Consider the following 22,198-nt stretch of genomic DNA (forward strand, 5'->3'; position numbering starts at 1 on the left):
AAAAAACGGTATTTTTACGATTAAATAGTCCACATTTAGTAAATTGGCTCTCATCTGACCAAAGGACTTTTAAGGAAAAGTTTGGTATCTCGTTATTTCTTTGAATACACCACTGACAAAATGCCATTCTTCTAATCACCTTGCATTCTGGAGTCCCTGGCAGGGCCGTTCACGATAGGGGTGACATTTATGACGCTTTAAAATACTATGCGCCGTTGACCGCGCAACACCTGTTGTGGCTTCAATTTGACGTAAAGACGTGCGAGGTGTCTCAACCACGCTTTGCATTACCAAATTTTCTTTATTTTCGTCTGGAAGTTTGTTTTTCTTTGTCTTAGCAAAACTCCCGTAAGCTGCAAGGTTGTCTTTCAGACGCCTAAATATAGTTTTACCAGGTGTCGCCTTTCTGGATATTTATTTAAATACATTTCTTCAGCTTTCGCTTCATTTTGACAACAGAGAATAAAACACTCCAACATATCGTATTTTTCATAATTTGAAAAGTGATTCATTTTGAAACACACAATTAATTACAAACGCTTGACACTGACAATAAATTATAATTTGACAGTTACCTAGGTAATTAAAACAGACAACGAACGTCACTATGGGGAAATTGAAGAGAAATATCAATGCCTACTACCATAAAATCTTAATTTTGTTAATTTTAATTATTTATCTTGGCCGAACATAAACATGTTATACATGGTTGAAGACTGGGCCTAGATTATTTTTTACTTTAGTTTCAAATTCACGCTCATTTCTTACCCCCACCCTGAAATTTTCGTTATTGTATCTTTTATAATAAACACGATATAAAGGATTTTATAAAACGCACTTTGTTCTTTTGTTCCCTGTATATCCGTTGCTATTCCGAGTTCAAAGAAGTTGATGACAGATTATTTATAGGCACTTGATTGCGCAACTTTTTCCCCATTTGATCCACTCTGTATCTTTAACGGTTTCCAATATCCCCATGCACATCATTTTATACTGGACACACTACACTGTATAATGTTTACTTCTAATGGGAAATCTTACTGTCTCATACTAATAGAACTTTTACATCAACTACGGATGAAACGGAAAACAATATTCATAAAAACTCAAATGCAGGTCAGTTTAAATACGTTAAGTTGTTTGCACTAAACGTGATGCAAACAATCATTTTACAATAGTTACAGTTAAATTTGATGAAACGTCCGAGGAACATCAATAAGGAGTTTCTTAATTTTTCCTATTTATGTTCTATAAAAGTAGGAGAATCAGTTGATGTTAAACAAAAACTGCAGAAACAATCAATACATAATTATTACTCGAGTGCACTTGAAACATTCTAGTAAAATAAAATTTAAAAGACACGTACATTTTATTGGTTTTATAGTCCTATTCTACTGCAAGTATGAGATTGGCGATCTCACATTCAATCTTGAATACCTCGAGCAAATATAAAGATAATTATACTTCCATTTAACATAATCGACGCATTTAAATTTAACATTTGAGTCTCAACTTAAGCATTTTTGGCTGGAAAAATTATGTCCGAATATGAATCATTTTGGAAAGATGGAGAGTTGAGATTCTTCTGGCTAGTAGAAGGCCAATTTCACAAAGTCTTCGAATGGTCGTACTGAATATTTGATTATTCAAGTTTATTCTCTCAGGAAATCTGCTGATATTTCCTTCTGGCTGCTCGGCCATTCCCGATGCAAAAACCATACACGAGTGTTATGGCACCTGTTTCTCTTGGCGTTAAGTGACCCATTTATTTTTCATTTTACAAAATAAACACATATACCTCCAGGATCACTAATAATTACTTTGGGGCTGATATTCTAGTGAAACTCAAACATTTTTAAGTAACTAATTTTCCAAAGATGCACATCAATCGTCATTTCAAAGTCAATTTTATTTTAAACAATAAACTGTTTTTGTAATAGATTTAGTCAATTGACTTATGTATTAATAAGTAATATTGTCTTCTATTTTAAGCTAAGACGCAGGTTGATTTAAAATCAATTCACAAAGTTTTTTATTTCATAAAGCCCTAAATCGATATCGATTAGGTCATACTTCCAACGGTATTATTTAAATGTTATCGACTTAATTAGCTGAGGCAAATGTTACCTCAGAGGCTACACATACAAATATATATGCATTATCTAAGCACGCATTACGTTTGCGCAAAAATTTATTTTGGATGGCTGATCTAAATTCTATCAGCGACTCCGTTTGCCTATTTATTCCAAGCCTACGCCTTTTCGCTCCAACTTCCACCCGAGTCAACTTTCGCGCTTTGACTAGTTAATGTGCACATAATTAAGTTTGTTTTTCATTCATTCAAACGTCGGTTACCCTATTTATTAGCAGAACATGATTGAAATTATTGGACGCTCTCAGATTTCCCCAGTAAAAGTCGAATTTATCAAGTCGATTTCGGGATTTCCGCCACTGGTTACACTTTTGCAAATAACTTTGAATTGTTTCAATTTCAACTTGATTTGATTGGATGTAATATGATGTTAGTTATAAAATGTACGATCCCGATTGTTTGTCATTTAATTTTAACTGATTTTTTTCTCTAGTAGGACTGTATTTATTTTCAAAAATTGTATCCACTCTTTTTTCATCGCACTATATTTCAAGCATTAGAATTTTACGGCCGATGGCCTTTTTTTTATTTTTAAATTTTATTTAATTTTACTTTTTTTAAATATATTATGGCTTTTTTTTGAACAGTGCAGGTTCAGGTTTTGAACAGAACGGGGAATTTTGCAATAAGCAATAGAAGGTTTACTTGGAAGAGCTTTAGAATAATTACACTTTCCATAGGAAAATTGAGATATTTGCATATGGTTAAGAAAATGCAGGATGCAGAATCAAAATTCCAGAAAATCTTGAATACATTTACATCTTATGTTATTTATATCTCCTTATCCGTTCTCTACTATCTATCAAGGAAACTTCTTATGCCCATTTTCAATCACCTGCTAAAATATTACAATAACAAATCAATTTTAAAATCTGTAATGGTCTGTTAAGTGAATGAAATCAGTGGTGAAAATGCTTACTAACCTGCTGGAAGGCGCCACTTTGGTGAGAGAAAATCTATATTTACACTTTTCTCTGATTTTAGTGTATCGGAATTGATCTGGGGTGTTAAAAGTGTGCGAACAATAATGGGGACTTGATAATTCTTATTTTTCATGATTGGTAGGTTACACATTAGTCGGAGTCGTTGAAAGAAATTGGATTATTTAAACACTTAATTCGCCTGAATTATAATTTTAGTTATTAAAAATCACTTGTAATGCTAAAATACGTTAATCATTATCTGGATTTTAAAAGAATAGCATTTGTAAGGTCGAATTTGAGATCGTAGTTTAGTAATATACAATTCGATGAGTTTTCAACCAAATGTTTTCGTGTCCGAGTTTTTTCGAATTTTCAAAAGCTTTTCGATTTCCGCAATGAATTCGTCATTTATTGCAGGCATTTAAGCGTTAAGCGATTTAATAAATCCCTGTTATGGACCGCTTCGTCCAAAAATGCTTAATAAAACCCGGACGCACTTCGAAAACGTAAAAAATAAATTCCCTCATTTCAGTAGCAGTTTGGGTTGTATTGCCCATAAGAAAGTAGACTTAGTTATAATTGAAAAGTAAATGAAGGGAATATTCTAGGTGGAATTGAGCAATTTGAATAAGTACTTGCTTTTTTCGATAAAAACACATATAGACTTTGATAGTACAATTGTTTTTATATACATGTGTAAAAAGTGCTTTACAATCTCATGTGTAAGTATCGATTCAATTTCAATTACAATCTTTACTGTCTCTCTAAAAAAACACGGTTGCTCAACTTTTGTACAAAAATTCACTTTATAGTTAATAAATTTATTGGTGACTTCAAGAATATGCGTATGCTACGGACTTTTCAGTTTAAGCTTTTCCGACTGCGAAAAAGCAATGGAATTCCTATATTAATGGCATATTAAACGTTACACTACTGAAAAAACACACGAAAAGTAAAAAGAATGCGAACCTGCCAAGAACTTGCTATATTTTCAATAACTTTCAACGAAATTAAATTCTGTTTACTATTAATATATTTTTCGTTTTTACTATTTACCGAGTCGTTCAATATTTCGTACCTTTTACCTCAACATCACTGATGAAATACACTTTTCAAGCCCACTTCAACTTAACCTGTGAAGTCAAGATAAGGGCTAAGTACATAAAAATATGTTACATGAGGTGATAAAGCACATCAATGGACCTAAAAAAATAGAAAATAGAAAGTTCCGGAAGACACAGTTGAAAGTGTGATTTATGGGTCATGCTAGGGCGGAGAAAATTTGATCCTGTTGAGGTGGAAAATAAGGAAATTGGAAACATATTGCGTATCTGCGGATGTTGTCGTATTAGATAAACGAAAGAAAAATAGCAAAGAGTATAAATAATAACGCAAAAATGTTTGACTAAGGGTTACTACGTTTAGGCTGAAAGATAATAACTTTATATAAGTCAATTCATTTTTTCGTAACCGGATTTCTGAAACTTAAGAACCGGTTAACATACCTACTTCATATTCAAGTTAAATGAATATGTCGCCTGTTTTGATCTGAACAATAAACATATAAGAAGTTTATACAAAAAATATATGTGAACCTTAATTGTACATATAATTATGAATTTACTCGGTTGTGTATTCTTGAACCATTAATTATTTTATGTACGCATTTTTACAGTTCAGACGCGTGAATTGGAATAAATTTATTTATAAATTAGGAAATCAATTAACTAATTTTTTATGAAAATTGGTTATTTTCAGTTTCAGATTCTGCACCTATTTTTAAGAAACACCACAATACCATACGTTATAAATTTAAAACAAAACGTGCGATTGAACGGATGCGGATCTCAATGCGGAAGATCTTACTTTTTTCTTCGGTTAAAAAGTCGATTTCTTAGAAAATCAAATCAATTAAAATTTTTGTAAAGATTAGGAGACGGCGACAACACTCAGACAGAAGTTTAGTTTCATTGCTGGAATGTAATAGTCTAAATCACATTTTCTGAGAAGAATCTTCTATATTGCTCGCATAATATTTTTGTATGTGACACACATTTCTGTATAATACAGTTCTTATTAAATCAAAAGTACTTATCTTAATTAGCAAATTCTTGATAATGATTTGCTCTAGCATGTTTTCTAAAGAAATATTTTAATTAAACGGCTGTTATTAGATAGAGGCTGATGTTGCTCATAACTGAAAATCATAACTTCATAACTTGAAAATTTTCTTAAATATTTAAATATACTACAGCACCGAAGTGGAGATTTCTCGAGAGTGGCATTAATAAATAACGACCCAAAGAAGTCTAGAGTAACTTACCCTAAGCCAGAAAGTCACGAGCAAAGTGGCATCTAAAATTTCCTTTGGATGGAATATTATAAATACCTTTCGCCAACTATAATTACAGAACTAGTAGCATTGCTGCTGTTAGTTTCAAATTAGTACACAACCTTCGGGACTGAATTAGGACACTTGAGGTCAGTAGGAAAGTAATATCATTCTAAATTACATTGCGAAGTTTGAAAGATTACGAGAAGCATATATTTTTTGTTCAGTTATTATTGAGCAAATTTAACAATTTGATAGTTATAACATGTTTAGGTAAGCCTGAATAATTTTTTTTATAACAAAATGCTTGTCAGACATTTTTTATTTCTAAAGTATGAAACGCGTGTTGCTTTTGTCGGTTCCGGATAATTTTCATTTATGAATTGGGCTTTACTGTTTCTTCATAAAAACTATTTATTTTGTCGTCTCTAAATATTTTCTGATTTTTTAGTCAAATAAAACGCAACCTACAAGTAGATTACTTTATTTCTGATCAACAAGGCATAGAAAAAAATGTTGCTATAAAACAATATGATCAAATTAGATTACCGATTAATAAACATTTTATAATATTGGTGAAAAATTACCAGTAAATGAAATACATACAGGGTGATTCAAAATTAGCGTCATTCCTCTAAAAGTGTTGCCTGGCGGTTTTCTAGGAGTACAAAAAAATAGTGAAAAATATGGTTGTTATTAAAAACTGAGAAATTTACAAAAAAACTATATTAGAAAATATTTTTCAGTGGGATCTGCCTAATTTACATTGCCAAGAAACATGTTGCTTCGCAATTATTAAAAACTCCGGTAACCATGGAATTATACAGAAAGTGACAATAAAATAGACAAGGATAAACGGTAAATTCAATAGGAATATTTGAATGACACAACGTACTTTTTCGAAATGTCAAATATTTTCCTTATAACCGCGAATTGAGATGTTTACAAATTACAAATAAACATACATTTGAGTCTTTAACTCCAAACAAGTTAGTGCCTATGTGATCTTATTATCCACTCTGCGCGAGCAGCTTCTCGTATTCGGTTAATTAACTCCTGCTCAATTTGCACCGGTGTTCAGTAAGCCAGTGTAGTAAGCAAGTCCTTGTGCTGCGCGTATCTTACATACGTAGTAGGAATGTACTGTCAGTTATTGTGCCCTGAGTACCCGTGGTAGACTCTGCTGCAATTATGTCCAATACTTGTTACTCTGTCTCTGGAGCCCGAACATTTATTGTCTGTCCATTACCTTTCTGGAGCCACTCTCAAAAACGGCAACAATGTTTTTCAAGGTAATCTGCCTAATCAACAATACGTAAATGGCTGTTGCTTCGTAATTATTTAAAACTTCGGTAACCATGGAAAAATAGAGAAAGTGACAATAAGATAGACAAGGGTTAACGTTAAATTCAACAGGAATCGTTGATTGACGGAACCTATTTCGAAACAAATATCCTCGAATTATTAATTTGTTTACAAATTACAAAACATACATTTGAGCCTGTAACTCCTAACAGGGTGCCTGTGTAATCATCTTATTATGAACTCTTCTCGAGCAGCTTCTTGTATTCAGTTAATTAACTCCTGCTCAATTTATACCGGTGTTCAGTAATCCATTGGTTTAATGTGATCTTACGTACGCTGTAGGAATGTAGTCGGTATTTATTTGGTCCCTGGGAAAGTGTCTGTTGTTGTGCAATGTTCTGTGTGCGCCTGAAAGGCTCTTTTGCAATTATGTCCAATACTTGGTCCTCTGTGTCTGGAAGCCGAACATCTATTGCCCTCCACTATCTCCCTGGAACTACGATCTTCGCTCTTTGTTGGCGTCAGTTCTTTCAGCTTCTGCCATGTTACTGTAGCATTTCCCCTGAACTATTCGCATATCCGCAAATCCGTGAAAGCAAATTCAAAGTAAGTCACAGTTTGACAAATTATTGTTATTATGGGCAAGGGCTATTCATCTGTTGACAAAAAGCATCATTGCCGCTTTGACTTTCCATAAAAAAATTGAAGAAAACAACTTTTTAATTTCAAAAATTTTCGTATTTTGAAGCAAATATCGCAATTTTTCTATTTAATGCTTAAGTATGCCAATATGCTTCCAATTAAACATGAGACACTTTCAAAATAATGATTAATAACAAAGTGGAAATTCGATTTTCAACTGTTAATATCTTCTAGATATAATCGAAAGTTTTGTTGAATACATCTATATCAGCGCCAGTGTCTTGACCGATATCGAATAATTGAAAGATGATTCGGTCCGGGCAGTGGTGAAAAAAGAAAACACAAACCTTTCTAGAGTTACAGTCGCCTTATCACTAAGACTGCATTTCCGCCAGACCCAATTCAGCATCTTATTGTCTATTGTTTAGTTCATAAGATTGTTTTCCTTATCATGCAAACCCAAGATCACAATGATTCTCATCCTGTACTCGCTTTTATAAAGTCGTTTTTAAAAACACGTTCTTTCGAGACCACATAGTAACTCTAGTTACCTTTTTTGCCTTTGGGTTATAGAATACATTTATGGTGTCGCTAAGAAAAAAAATAGAGAAACTTACGATAGGTATAGCATTCAATGCCAAATTTACGCTTTCACTAACTGTAGACCCATAAAACCAGAAAAAGTTCAAACAAGAAACAATCAGGAAGAATAAGCTTTTTCAGCAAGTTCACATTTTTCTTAACTGCTTTTTCTATTTGTAGAATTTGACAATTTAAAACCAAAACAGTTGCTGATTTTATTTTTGATATATGTATTTTGATGGTTTCTTCAGAATGCTCAATAGAAGTTCTTTGTAACTGACACTGATCCATATTTAAGTGACCATCAAATACCGTCTCCTTTTACTGGTCTTAAAGGCCATTTGAATCCTTGTGACGTAAGAGGTAAATCCTCATCCAGATCGATATGGCGTGGGAGTTTCTAAAACGCTCCGTTTGTACGGGAATTCAGTGCGGAATTAATGGTTAGAATGCCGTTATGAGGGTGCGAAGTCATTAATTATTTGGCTGTGACTCGACGGGAAATGGCATTCACTGTTTAGGAAAACATATTTATTTTATATGTACTTAGTAATTTGCTTGCATCAAGATTAATCGTTGTAATTAACGTGAAACGGATTAAGTACTATAACGGTGTTATACAATTAATGATTATGCAGATTACTTTAATGAGTATAAAAAATAGTTCCTGTTATTGCGAAATGCTTGGAAATGTTCATCTTACCACTAAAACTAGTCTCTGCGAACATGTTTCTCTTGATACTGGGATTTCATCCCACCCAAATTTATGGACACACGGATATATTCATTTGAGTTTCGTTGAATAAGAACAATAATGTATATCTACGTTCCATTAAATACCAAGAAGGCTTTCGATACTTCGATCGATTCGGCAAATAAGCTGGGAAATAAGGAAATTGGGCAGGGTGCGTTAGATGTATTTTATAAGCCAAAGTAGAACAACTAATGGTATTCTAAAACAAGTAAGAAATGGGTTTAAGTGACAAATTAAGGCAACATGGTATAGTATTTAAAAGATTTTTGTAAATTGGCAACAACTTTTTTTTCAAGTATATCTCTACAGGGTGTCCCACCGGTAACCGCCGCGATAGATATCTGACAAACTGTAATTAGGAGAAATTTGAAAATTGCACAGTGTTTCAAGGTCATTGGGCGCAACCGGTCTAAAACATTTTAAAGATGGCCACACTTCCGGTTATACCGGAAGTAGGTATCAACTTGCTTATTTTAAATGGAACACCCTATATATTATTACATTTTTGAATTGCACTCCAAATGCTACATACATTTCATGTATAATATCCTATACATAAGTCTAACCGTTGGTGATATATTTAAATTTTTTTGTAAAAAATTACAATTGCAGCCAATCGAATAATTATTAATTTTTCCTGTAAGAAAATATGTGCTACTTAATTTGAGTTGTAACTGCCTGCTGTCGTCTGCACTGCAAATTTTAATTACTTTGGCAACAAGAAATCAAACATATTTTAACCCATTTTTAATATGTAATCATTAGAATATACAGCAGCTTTCCTCATTTTTATAAATTGTGAAAAACCAGAAAAAAGTGAAGTTACTTTTCCACAATTTTCAAATCCAAAATTACTCTATTGAAAAATGTAATATGTTACCGTGAAATAAAATTAGGAAAGGAAAAGAAATTGAGAACCCTAAACTTCCGTTCCGTTATCTTAAACTTTCATTCATCAAATCAAAGGAGTATGGAGATTTAATTTGAAAATATCCCGCACAATGCTAAAAGTCATACAGTTCGATGCTGTAAAAACGATTTTTGAAATAGGGAGAATAAAAAGGAAATAAATTTTCGAAAAAGAAAATAAATATTTTGGCTTAGGTAGTCAATTCGGACGGAAAAATCTGAATGTTTCTGTCCCAGAAATAATATTTCTACACATTCCAATAACTAAATCCAAAGAAAATAACTACAGCTTGCTTTAAGCGAATAAAGTGTAAGCTAAAGAGGTCTTAAAAGTTGCTGTTTTCATCATTTTACGTCCTTAATACTTTGCATTGTGCTCAGTTGAAACTGTGTTTTTTCACTTTTGTTCTCGGTTAAAGTTGTTTTAACATATTTAACTAAAAGTTTGTATGTTGCTTTATTCATATGGTCGTTTAATTTTTGCAGAATGTCGTTTACCTGGTTTTACATTTACACATTTTTTCATTGTTTACTATTTAACCAACAATAAATTTGGCCATATACCAACTGAAACAAGTGAAATAGAAATATACACATTTATTATCCAATCACTTTTGGAATTTCGAATTAATATTAATCTAAATAAAAACTTTTTAGCAACTTTTACAAACTTAACTTAAAATCTACAAACTTTAAACTTTCAAGTAAACTATCAAGATATCACAATGTAAAATGTGCATATACGTTCAAATTTTGTATCTAATTGGGAACTGTGCTTTCAGGTCATACAGTAAACCGCAGATACAAGCATCTACAATCTACAGTACCTATGTTGCTACTTCTCACTGATTAATTTACTTTTCACCTAATTGCACACATATTCGCATCATTACTTACTTTCGTTGATAAAATTAATTTTTGGACCATTATGAAGGTGCCATCTTTAGAGCACACGTGCCGACTTTCCTATCTTTACGTAAACTCCATACGTTATTTACGAAAAGCTTGGCCAATATTGCAAAGTAGGTGTTAAACTTATAACATACACCAGTCGAGTTTAATTTTGTTTATTACTGCGTAAACGCGGGACTTTTTATTTAAATTAAAAATATGTATTAAAATAATTTTTGAAAAACGTTTAGAGATCTCTTAAACTATCCACAATGTTTCCAGTCCCGGTTTCCAACAAGTGGCCACTGAGACACGCTTATATTTTCCTGGCATGCGGCCAAAGAACTTGCCAAGCTTAACAAGTAGCTCAGATTTGTCTAAACGGAAAAGTAGCTCTACACACATTGAGAACACTGCAAACATGCCTTAATTCACCAGTTAAATATGGTTGTTTTTCGAAGTGAGCTTTGAACGACCGATTGTCTCCTAATTGTTTTCATGTGCATTCATGCATTCAGTTAAACTATTTAAGGTATATTTAATATGTATAAATTGGTTTTATAAGATTCGCCGTCTTCCGATACCCAATCGCCACTCGTTTCTGTCGGCCCATAAATCGACATCCTGGCCCTTAAATCTAATTTCGCTGTATATTCCTTGTCTCCAGCTCCTCCGTGGTCTTCCTCGCTGTCTTCGCCTATTTGGATTCCATTTTAGTATTTGTTTAGGTAGTATTTCGTTCTCCATTCGCTGCACATGCCCGTACCATACCTGTTGTTTTGGACTTACGCCTACCTACTGTCACAGTAGTAGTAGTAGTAGTGTTATTTCTTAATTCCTTTAGAAAAGGCTGTCGACCTAGCGGTCATTCTGCCCTAGGTTAATTACATAGTTTCGTATCGGAAATTAATATGTAATATACAGGGTAATTCAAAATTGGCGTCATTCCTCTTCAGGTGTTGTCTGGCGCTGTTATAGGAGTACAGAACAAATAGTAAAAGAAATTAATTGTTATTAAAAACTAAGAAATTTGCAAAAAAACTATATCAGAAATACGGCAGCAATGTTTTTCAAGATAATCTGCCTAATTAACATTGCGCAAATACCTGTTGCCTCGTAATTATTTAAAATCCGGTAACCATGAAATTATACAGAATGACAATAAGATAGACAAGGATAAACGGTAAATTCAACAAGATTCGTTGAGTGCGGAACGTACTTTCGAAATGTCAACCCGTTATCATAACCTCGAATTGAGCAACCAAACAAGCTAGTGCTTGTGTAATATCCTTATTATCCACTCTTATCAAGCAGCTTCTCGTATTCAGTTAATTACGTCCTGCTCCATTTGTATCTCTTTGTGCTGTGTGTATCGTACAAACGTGGTAGGAATGTAGCCCTTCCTCGATATTTATTTGGTGCTTGGGAAAGTGTCAGTTCTTGTGCTCTGAGTAACCCTCAAAAGTTTGTACGATACACACGATAATTAACTGAATACGAGAAGCTGCTTAATAGAAGTGGATAATAGGGAAATCTCCCTAATGTCACATATACTGTGTAATCACACAGGCACTAGCTTGTTTGGAGTTAACCATTCAAATGTTTGGTGTTGCATGGTTGATTTATAAACACCAATATTCGAGGTTATGAGAACAGGTTGATATTTCGAAAATACGTTCCACAGTCAACAAATCTTGTTGAATTTACCGTTTATTCTTGTCAATTTTATTGTCACTGTATAATTGCATGGTTATCGGAGTTTTAAATAATTACGAAGCAACAAGTATTTGAGCAGTGTTAATTAGGCAGATTAAGAGGCCTTGAAAAACATTGCTGCCGTGTTTCTGATATAGTTTTTTGCAAATTTCTCAGTTTTTAATATCAATTAATATATTTTACTATTTTTTCTGTACTCCTATAACAGCGCCAGACAACACCTCCAGAGGAATGACACCAATTTTAAATCACCCTGTATATTGTAAAGCAGGGGTGAGAGTAGTGAACCCTGAAGTAAATATTGCCCAGGTGAAAAGGGGATACAGTAGTCATCGTTGTCTGTCTTCGACTAGTTGTTTAATAATGTGTATTAAGGAGTTTGGAGTGCCAAGTTTGTGAAGTTTATACAGAAAGCCCTCGATCCAAACACTGTCAAAGGCCCTATTTATGTCTAAAAACAGGCTGGCAGTTTTTCCTCCGGCTGTGGTTTGTATCTTATTAGTAAGAACGAATAGAGGATGTATAGTTGAATTTTCAGTCTTGAAGAAAAACTGGCATTTGGGAATATAATGTCCTATTAAATTTTGTAATCTGTTTTTTTATTATGTGTCCAAACAGTTTGAGTATCGTTATGTTACTTGTTCATTGATAGTGCCTATCGAACTTGTTTTTGTATCTGGATATTTCTTAAATTTGTTACCAATATGTTTTTCCTTTATCTTTTTCGATTTCTTGTCATGTTTTAATCCATGTGTTGTCAGTATTGAAATATCGTAGCTTTAATGTTTATATTTAATTTGTTAATTGTTCTTTTGATATAGTCGTCTTGAGTAATTCGGTATACTGTCACAATTTTTCTTATTCGCTGATTTGCAACTCGTTCTCTTCTTGATTTTCTTGTTGCTCTTCTCCAATAGTCCATTTCTGTTGCGGTCACTATTTTCTCAGTTCTGTCGTGGATTACGCAACATGTTTCCGGGTTATTCTTATTGTCAGACCGTAATATTTTAAAGATATTGTGCAGAGAAAGTGCATCTGAACGTATTAACTCAAGATTATGCTTCATACCGGACAGAATACTGCACATTCAGTCAGTCTATGGAAAACAACATTAAAACAATGACCCAGCACAAAGCGATAGTTTTTTTGTATTTGTACGCACCTCCGCTGATGATGACTATGATTAAAGTTTCACCGGCCCCTTTTAGTGGCCTCTTCCTCAAGGGGTGTTTCACGGTGATTTAAAAAATAGCCCAAGAAAAACAGTAATATTAATTTTGATAGCAAATTTCATTATTTGATTTCGGTTATCTAATTTGACGCCCCCAAGCAGAAGTTCAAAAAAAGTCACTTATTAAACTAGTTTCGCTCGTTAATTATTTATTTGAAAAAAATTGTAGATGTTGATAAATCTTGATTTTTATTTCTCTGTTCTAACGAATACTTTTGTAACGTAGAAAGTAACGCTGGAAAAATGATTTTGCAAGCCGTCCCTGCCTACCCCTATTTAAGATCAGCTTTTCGTCATGAGTTAATCGATGATTGAAACGAATGTTTGCTCTTCCGATAAGGTGCTAATAATTGTTGATTCTTCTGGTCGTAAACGGTTGGTAGTAAACCATGATAGCCGACGCCCCCACTCGACGACGTAATTTTGACAACGTTAACGTTGCGTGGGTGAATGAGTGGGTGAGAGGGTGACGTTGACCACCTACCACGTGCGAATTGACGTCGCGCCGCCGCCGATTGAGCGTCGGGACGCGCCATTCGGCAAACACGTCAACAGAACACGCCGAACGCAAAAACGAAGTGTGAGCATTCGAAAGATAGATCGCGGCAAGTCCGTTACGCGAATTATCGAGTTTTTTCGTGTACGAACTAGTTTTCGAAAGTTTCGGATCAGACGGGCTCATTCCGACGCGCCGCTTGGCTCAAAATCCGGTATGTTTTTATTCATGATTCTATCTGAGTGCCCCTTATACATACAAAAATTTGTTTTTGCGGCTTGCCAGCTAAATAAACCTTGAAATATTAATCAATGCTTAGATTAGATAGTTGCCAGAAACTATTCTCATTTCCCAGTTAATAACTCAGAGTAACTGAGAATTGTAAACGCACTCGTCAGTTGGACTTCTAAAAAATCGATTTTCGGAAAACGTTAAAAGGAGTCAAAATCCTCATCTCTCATAACTCTTTTACCAGCGCGTGTTATAGCTTTGGTACTTTAAATTGATTCATTTATTATTTTTTACATTTTTCACTTTTATATTGAGCTTAAATGGCTGAGAACCAATTAATACATCTAAACCGCACATTTTTGATTTAAAGATATTCAAAAATCGAGATACCTATCTGTAAAATTGATAACAAGCTACTCGTTTCAGTGTTCGGCGAACTGCAAAATACTACGGTTTCCCATAAAGTAAACATCAGACTTGATGAGTTATTTGCAAAATATTTCTAATCGATAATAAATTTATGCTTTTGTATCTGTCACCGCTTTTTGGTCTGAAAGGGAGCATTTTTCAATCTTTTTTTTTTTAATTCTTAATATTACATTTCTTGCATTTTGATTTTCTTGACAGATATTTCCTCTACATTTTCTTTATGTGGGGAAATACATCTATATATTGTTTTTTTTCGGTCAAATACTGTCAGATTTAAACCGTAAAATTTTTGAAGAAGCTTTAAAATTCTTTAATGCTGGCTGTAATGGCGCGTTACACAGAAGCAGAAATAATCCAAGAGACTTAATGGCATCGATGTAGGAGAAAGCAACAACATGCAGAGTTTATGTTGCTTATTATAAATTCAGTGAGTCCCAGAAATGTCTAAATCAATTTAAAATTGAGCGGACGGTTTTTTGAAAAATGTTAGTTCAATTAGCATACTGTACTAAACTCATTGTGAGATAGAAAGATATAGAATTAAACAAACCGTACAATTTACTTTTCAAAAATAAAAGGTCATAATTAAAATATACGCAACTATTCTACTCAAAAAGTATTCCAAAAATGTAGGTAAAGCTTTTTGTGTTTGTGTGTGTTGTGCTAAACAATGTTTTGTGTAGATCTTGCTCATATCTTGGAATCAAAAGCTTTGGTAAATATCTAAATAGCCCTAATTAAACACCCAGTATTCTAAACCAATGTTTATCATGTATTTATTATTCAGACGTAACATATATTAAGTAACTCTGGAAAATTGTCTTAATTTTAAATTTTTTCTTCTAATATTTCCAGAGAAAATATGAACAGTGTTGTTAGCAAGATACCGTGTATACACATTTATAATTCTATAAATTGTGCTATGCTGGAATTCTTCCCAGTAATCTAGAGTTGGGGTATTTATTAAATTAAAATACGACCTTATGTTTTTGCTTATTTAATATTTACTGTTTTCAAAAAATTATATAAGCTAGAAACATTGTGTCGATAACGCCGTTATGAGATAACAGGCACAGGAACGAGAATAGTAATTACCAATTAAACATTAGGCAGTTTTTCAGTTAGAGTGTAAAACTCTAACTATGTTTTGTTAACTGTTTTAAATAAGGAGAAAGAAAAAGTTAAACAAATAATGGAAATCGAAAAAAAACTGACAAATATCAAATAATACACGTAAGTAATATTTATTTCCGAATAAGGTTCAATCGTCATTATGCATAAACAGAGTAACAAAACTTAAAACAATTTAGAAAGTCGAAGCTGACATAGAACGGAACCATGTCTGAACATACAGCATTTGAGTGTTTATATATTTCTAAATATCTAAAACAATTTAAAGAAAGAATAAAATACTTTCATTCAATTGTAAAAGCCGACGTGGGAAATGAATGGCCAGTGAGTAAAAATTGCCAGTTTTTTTGTTTATTATGTCCTCGTTTGAAAATATTTTTTTAATAAACAAACGATATTTTAGCACTATGCTAAATGAAACCTACACAAAATTTCATCATGAAACAGGATAGAAATATTTATCCGTGTTTTTGTTAAAGTTTTTATCGAAAAGGCACGCTTGTGAATGTCTAGTTTTTTAGGTAACATAGTTGAAGTTGAGTTTTTCTGAATTTTCCATGTGACGTACTTTATAAATGGATTAAATGTTCTGCAAAAATCCAGTTTTTCAGATATTTCACCTACAATCCCCTAGCACTGATTTCACAAAAAACACATAGAAAAGCTTGTAGTTTAAAAGGCTATCGGTGTTAGGGTTAATCCAAAAAAAGTGTACTTTCACATTAGATTTAAGATTGAAATGCAGTTAAAGTTTGGATGAAAAAATTAAAGCAGGAATTATTTCTATAGTAAGTAATTCAATTTTAAATGTCTAGCTTTGTTATTATAGTAACCATACCCGATACTAAAAGTTTAATAGTAATTTTCCAATCAAGTTTAAATGGATTAAACGGCTTTACTGTGGAATTAAGCTTTTAAACTAACAGCAGTTTTGCAGTTTTCTCCTTATCAACAAGTGTCGTTTAAGTACATTTTAGATAAAAATATCACGACTATTCGACGTCATTTATTAACGCTTCTATATCGTGTTCGTACAGTTTTATGCACATGCGGTTGAACTGATAAGCAATAAAGATTGATGTTGTTACGTGCGCCTTACATTTGGATGATTGATTTTGCTAATGATTCAAAAAACATGATTTTCTGGATGAACTCACTACATATCCAGTATATCAAATTTCTAGTTAAACATGCGATGAAAATACTTTCAGCTCTGCAGACAGATAATTAAGCGCATAGATTAAAAGGTTTAATCGAGCACTATTTACAAGCATCTTCCTTGATAATTAAAATCATGTGTGTCAACGAATATTTCCAAGTCGTATTTAGCAACCACAAATTTTAGGCTGACTCCTTACACTTAAAGGTATACATTAGATGGAGAACCTTTCCCAGCCCCGCTTCATTGTTATTCAGTATAATTTAAAATATTGTTTATTGCCTTTATGATTAAATCTATAAATTTAACATGCAGCCTTGTGACAATTTTCACAGTTGTTCCCAAATATTCTTAAACGAAGTTTGAAAGTCTATATCACATAGATTAGGTTCCATATAGGCCCTAAAATGCACAGACTATTAACATAAATGGACATTTTGACGTGATAATTGCACGTTAGCTTATAGGCAAGTATCGGTTGAAATTGCTACATTGACAACCTGAAACGAATTAAATCGATTTCATGACCCGATCATAAAACATAACTTCGAATGAGATTGAAAATGTTTAATTTTGCTTCTTAAAACAATGCTAATTAAATAAGTTTTATTTAGTTCATTTTTTCAATTCCAGATATGAATCCGACCTACGCAAATAATAACGCGGCAATAATCGTCAAATGAATTTCTAATGCAACCAGTGTCTCTTATTTTTGCAAATTTGTATTTTAATTAGGTAAGCATCTTTGATGATTAAAATCAAATTGAGCACGGAAATGACTATATTGATTATAAGCGCCACTGACATTAATTAAAAGTTGGACATTTTAATTACTTTGTTAAAACTTGACAAATATTCGATAAGTGATTTGAAGTCAGTGTTTTTATTAATTATGCAGAATCCGGAGGAAGAAATTTACATTTAGATAGTCCGTATTCTGTTAAAATACTTTTATGTCGCATATATTTTTAAATATGCCTAACCTTTTAATACCTACTCAGTAAGGAGAAGCTTTTCATCGATCATATTTCAGGTTTTAACATAATTTAAATCGGAATTGAAACACGTTATAATCATAAAAAATTCAATTCGGTTGCAATGGAACGAAAAGTTGCAATACATATTTACCAGCTGGCAGCAATCGAGTTTTAGATTTAATCTGAACATACGCGATAATCGTGCTATTATTTACATACACTAATAGATAATGATAAAGCAAAATTACACCAATGTATCATTTTGGAAAAGATAATAATTAATGGTCACATAAAATATTTATGTAGGTATAGGCCATTGGCCCACTTTCTAAACTGGAATTGTGTAATAAACATTTTTATACATTAATTTTTTATGAAGTCCTTAAAAAATGGTCGTTATTGAATTTCAAGGAATAAGTATGTAATTCTATCTCTAATGATTTCAAACAAAACTCAATTATTTGTTCCGCACCCAGTTAACTCATCAATTGCAGCAACCTGTTGCAGGCTTCTGCATGTGTAATTTGCAAGCTAAGCTCACCTGAGGAAAACTAACAGCTTCTGAACCGGTTCTGAGGAAGCTTGCAGGTAATACGCCGCGAACGTTTGACATTTTACAAAATAATATTTCGTATTATACAATTAAAGCTTGATCTCTAAAATATTTCGCATTGCGAAATATTGGTGCAATTGTTACTCCGAAGCTGGAAATACGTGTAGAGAATCATAATATTGATCTAAATATTCCAGGGAGGACATTATTGGTTTATGAGGCTTAATCGGTAAATGCTGTTGGCTCTTCCTGAGATAAGCTTATCATTTTGTAAAGATAATTAATTTGGTTTCGATATGAATAATTCTGTATAGATCCATTAACCACAGTTGCACATATTTCCAACTAATGGCGGATTATTAGCATATTTAGTTAGCTGCCATTCATTTTGACCTGCATAGTAAATTGGGACACTGGCATGTTTGTAGTAAATAAGCAACGATCTAGGCCGAATGTTCAAATACAAATTTAATGTTATATTTGTTTTTACTAAATGCAGCCCTTTTTTAGTACTAACTTACAATGCAATAAAACACAAAATTTATTTTATTGCCATGTACCCAAGATTTAAAGGATGTTAATTATTGCATCAACTATCATAATGCGGGATGCCTTTCTATTCAAATATGTAGCGAGCGAAGCTATCAGCAGAAATTTACTTTTCTTTAAGTGATAGTTGCCTAACAAAAAACCGAAGAACAACCTGTTTTCACTATTCAATGATATCTGAAAAAGATTGACAAATTGGAGGTCATAGTTCGAAAATTTAATATTTACTATGGTGGGAACTAGTGATGAGCGAGACTGGTCTTGATCTTGCAAAAAATGCTGCCAAGACAGCCTTTGATTTGCAAGACCAAGACCAAGACTATATATGCAAGAACAAGACCAACACCAAAATCATGTCCTGCAACACACAAACTTTGGCAAGAGTCTTGCTAGAGCCTCACAAGACTGTGGGGTTGAAATTAATATTTGGTTGTTTTAAGCATGGCTTGCCCCGGTAGAAATCCATAAAACTAAACGATACGCGGCCAACACGGCAATCCTATACTAAACCACATCAAATCTGACCTCGTATCCCTTCAATATGATGAATAAGAATAATGGACCGTTTTAAAAGTTTAAACCTTAAAACCTAAAAAAAAAACCTTAAATTAGAAACCAAAGGTATGAACAAGTGTCACATAAATAAAACACAATCTGATTGATTCCAGATGTTTCCCTTTTCTTTCACAATACCTAAATCGGGGATAGGTGGTATAAATACAGGGTGATTCAAAATTGGCGTCATTCTTCTGGAGGTGTTGTCTGGCGCTGTTATAGGCGTACAGAAAAAATAGTAAAAGAAATTAATTGTTATTAAAAACTGAGAAATTTACAAAAAACTATATCAGAAAAACTTTATCAGAAGCAATGTTTTTCAATATAATACCTGTTGCTTCTTAATTATTTAAAACTCCGGTAACCATGGAATTATACAGAGTGACAATAAGATGGACAAGCATAAACGATAAATTCAACAAGATTTGTTGATCTGCGGAACGTTCTTTCGAAATGTCAACCTGTTCTCATAACCTCGAATATTGGTGTTTATAAATCAACCATGCAACACCAAACATTTGAATGGTTAACTCCAAACAAGCTAGTGCCTGTGTAATCTCCTTATTATCCACTTCTATTAAGCAGCTTCTCGTATTCAGTTAATTATCGTGTGTATCGTACAAACGTGGTAGGAATGTAGCCCTTCTTCGATATTTATTTAGTGCTTGGGAAAGTGTCAGTTATTTTGCTATGAGTGCCTCTGGAAGGCCCTGATTCGGTTATGTCCAATACGTGTTCCTCTGTGCCTGGAACCCGAACAGCTATCGTCCTGTATCTTCCTGGAACCACTCTCCTAGCCCTTTGTTGGCGTGAGTTCTTTCAGCTTGTGCTATGTTACTGTAGCATTTCCCCTGAACTACTCGCATATCAGCAAATTCGTGAAAGGAAATTCAAAGTAAGTCACAGTTTGTCAAATTATTGTTATTATTGACAAACGCTGCCTACGATCTGTTAATGGCAAAAAACATCATTGTCGCTGTGTCTTTTCATCAAAAAATTGTAGAAGAGGACTTTTTATATCAAAAATTTTCGTAATTTGAAGCAAAGATCGTAATTTTTTCAAATTGAAATTCAAATTTTAACAATTTCGAAATAATGCTTAATTTAAATAAAAATTAAATTAAAAGTTGAAATTCGACCTTTAACTGTTAATATCTTCAAGAAATTAAAAAAAAATATGTTTTCAATATTTTTCTCGTACTCCCCAAGGGAGCCTCTATCGCCCCTTAAAAGGAATGACGCTAATTTTGAATCACCCTGTATTTGCAAAATAAAGTTAGTTAGTTGTTGATATTTCCTACGTAAAATTGCTTATTGATCCACATAATTAGCGTTTGTGCCCTTCTGTTTGTCCAAGTACAAGCTGAGTTTGTCTCATGAATAACCCTTTTGACTGTAGCTGAATATATATTTTTATTTTATAGTATTTATTTAAAATTTCCTTAATATAAATTTAACGTTCATTAATATCTATTTATCATTTGCTAACGTTTAACTGGTTTTGCCTGAGCAAATTGTGTATGGCACTGATACCAATCTAAGAGGAAATACTATTGCAGTGAATATATCTTATACTATACAGGACGTTCCCTGAAAATAGGCTGCTATCCGTAACTTGAAAAATACAATTACGATAATCTCAAATAGTTCTCTCGTTATCGTTCCTCTCTCGTTCCTCCAACTTCAGTTCCAGCGGAAAGACGTTTTTCAAAAGCATCTTTAATTATTAGAAAACATCAATACGGATTAGCCAATTAATCAGCGTGTTGGCTACTCTGTTTAAACTCTTGGTGATCCACATTTTGAAAAGCTTGCAATCATTTGGATCATATTAGTTATATGCGGTTCTATGTAGAAAATTACTTGCTCCAGTTTTTGGTAAATTTTAATTTCAAATTGTATTAGTTAATTGATGTCTTTATTATGCATATTCTAAAAAACAGAAAAAAAGTAGAAAATTAATTTGGATGAATAGTTTACAATCTACACTTTAATAATTATTTTTGCAATGGTCCTTGCCAGAGTTCTTACATACAGTTTACTACAAATATTTCCTTGTTGTTGTACTTTCGTTAGAATATGTAAATTACACTACATGAACATATATTCAATATCTCTGGATGAAGATCTTCTGGGTCTTAGGTAACAATGAAAAATTACGGGTCAATCATTTTGAATTACAAAATAATTAAATTTATGAAAATAGCAAAAAGTCTGAATTATTTTACAACATACCCATGCATCTGGCATTCATAGATTTCCATAAAGCATTCGACTTAATCGAAACATGGTCCTTCTTCAATGCCTTGAATAATACTAGAATCGATACAATGCAGTCATAAAGGATATATAGAATACAGTTTATAGAAATGCCACAATGCATGCCAAAATTTACAAACGACATCTAAATGAAACCTAAATAAAGGAGTTCGACAAGGTGACACCATATGACCAAAACTGTTCACTCTGGCACTGAAAGATATTTTTAAGGAAATGTACTGGAAACAGAAGGGTATAAAAATAGACGGGGTGGTACCTAAGTCACTTATGCTTCTCGGACGATATTGATCTCACCCCCGAAGATCCAAATGAATTAAAGGGAATGATGCAACAATTAAATATAACATCAAGAAAAATAGGGCTATAAATGAACATCAATAAAACCAAGATCATGTGACCCA

At 32.9% G+C, this 22,198-nt stretch overlaps 1 protein-coding gene across 1 annotated transcript in view; it reads left to right on the forward strand.

Moving 5' to 3' along the window:
• Positions 1-14,020: 14,020 nt before the first annotated feature.
• LOC109538268 (class A basic helix-loop-helix protein 15) overlaps positions 14,021-22,198 on the forward strand; it is a 96,248-nt gene continuing 88,070 nt past the window's right edge. Inside the window, exon 1 of the mRNA XM_019905434.2 lies at positions 14,021-14,147. The gene's annotated coding sequence lies outside the window, so the exon portion shown is untranslated. The remainder of the gene's footprint in view (positions 14,148-22,198) is intronic.

This window comes from Dendroctonus ponderosae, unplaced genomic scaffold (assembly GCF_020466585.1).
Source record: "Dendroctonus ponderosae isolate FM_Combo_2020 unplaced genomic scaffold, Dpon_F_20191213v2 Dpon_F_20191213_2, whole genome shotgun sequence".
Classification (NCBI taxonomy): Eukaryota; Metazoa; Arthropoda; class Insecta; order Coleoptera; family Curculionidae; genus Dendroctonus; species Dendroctonus ponderosae.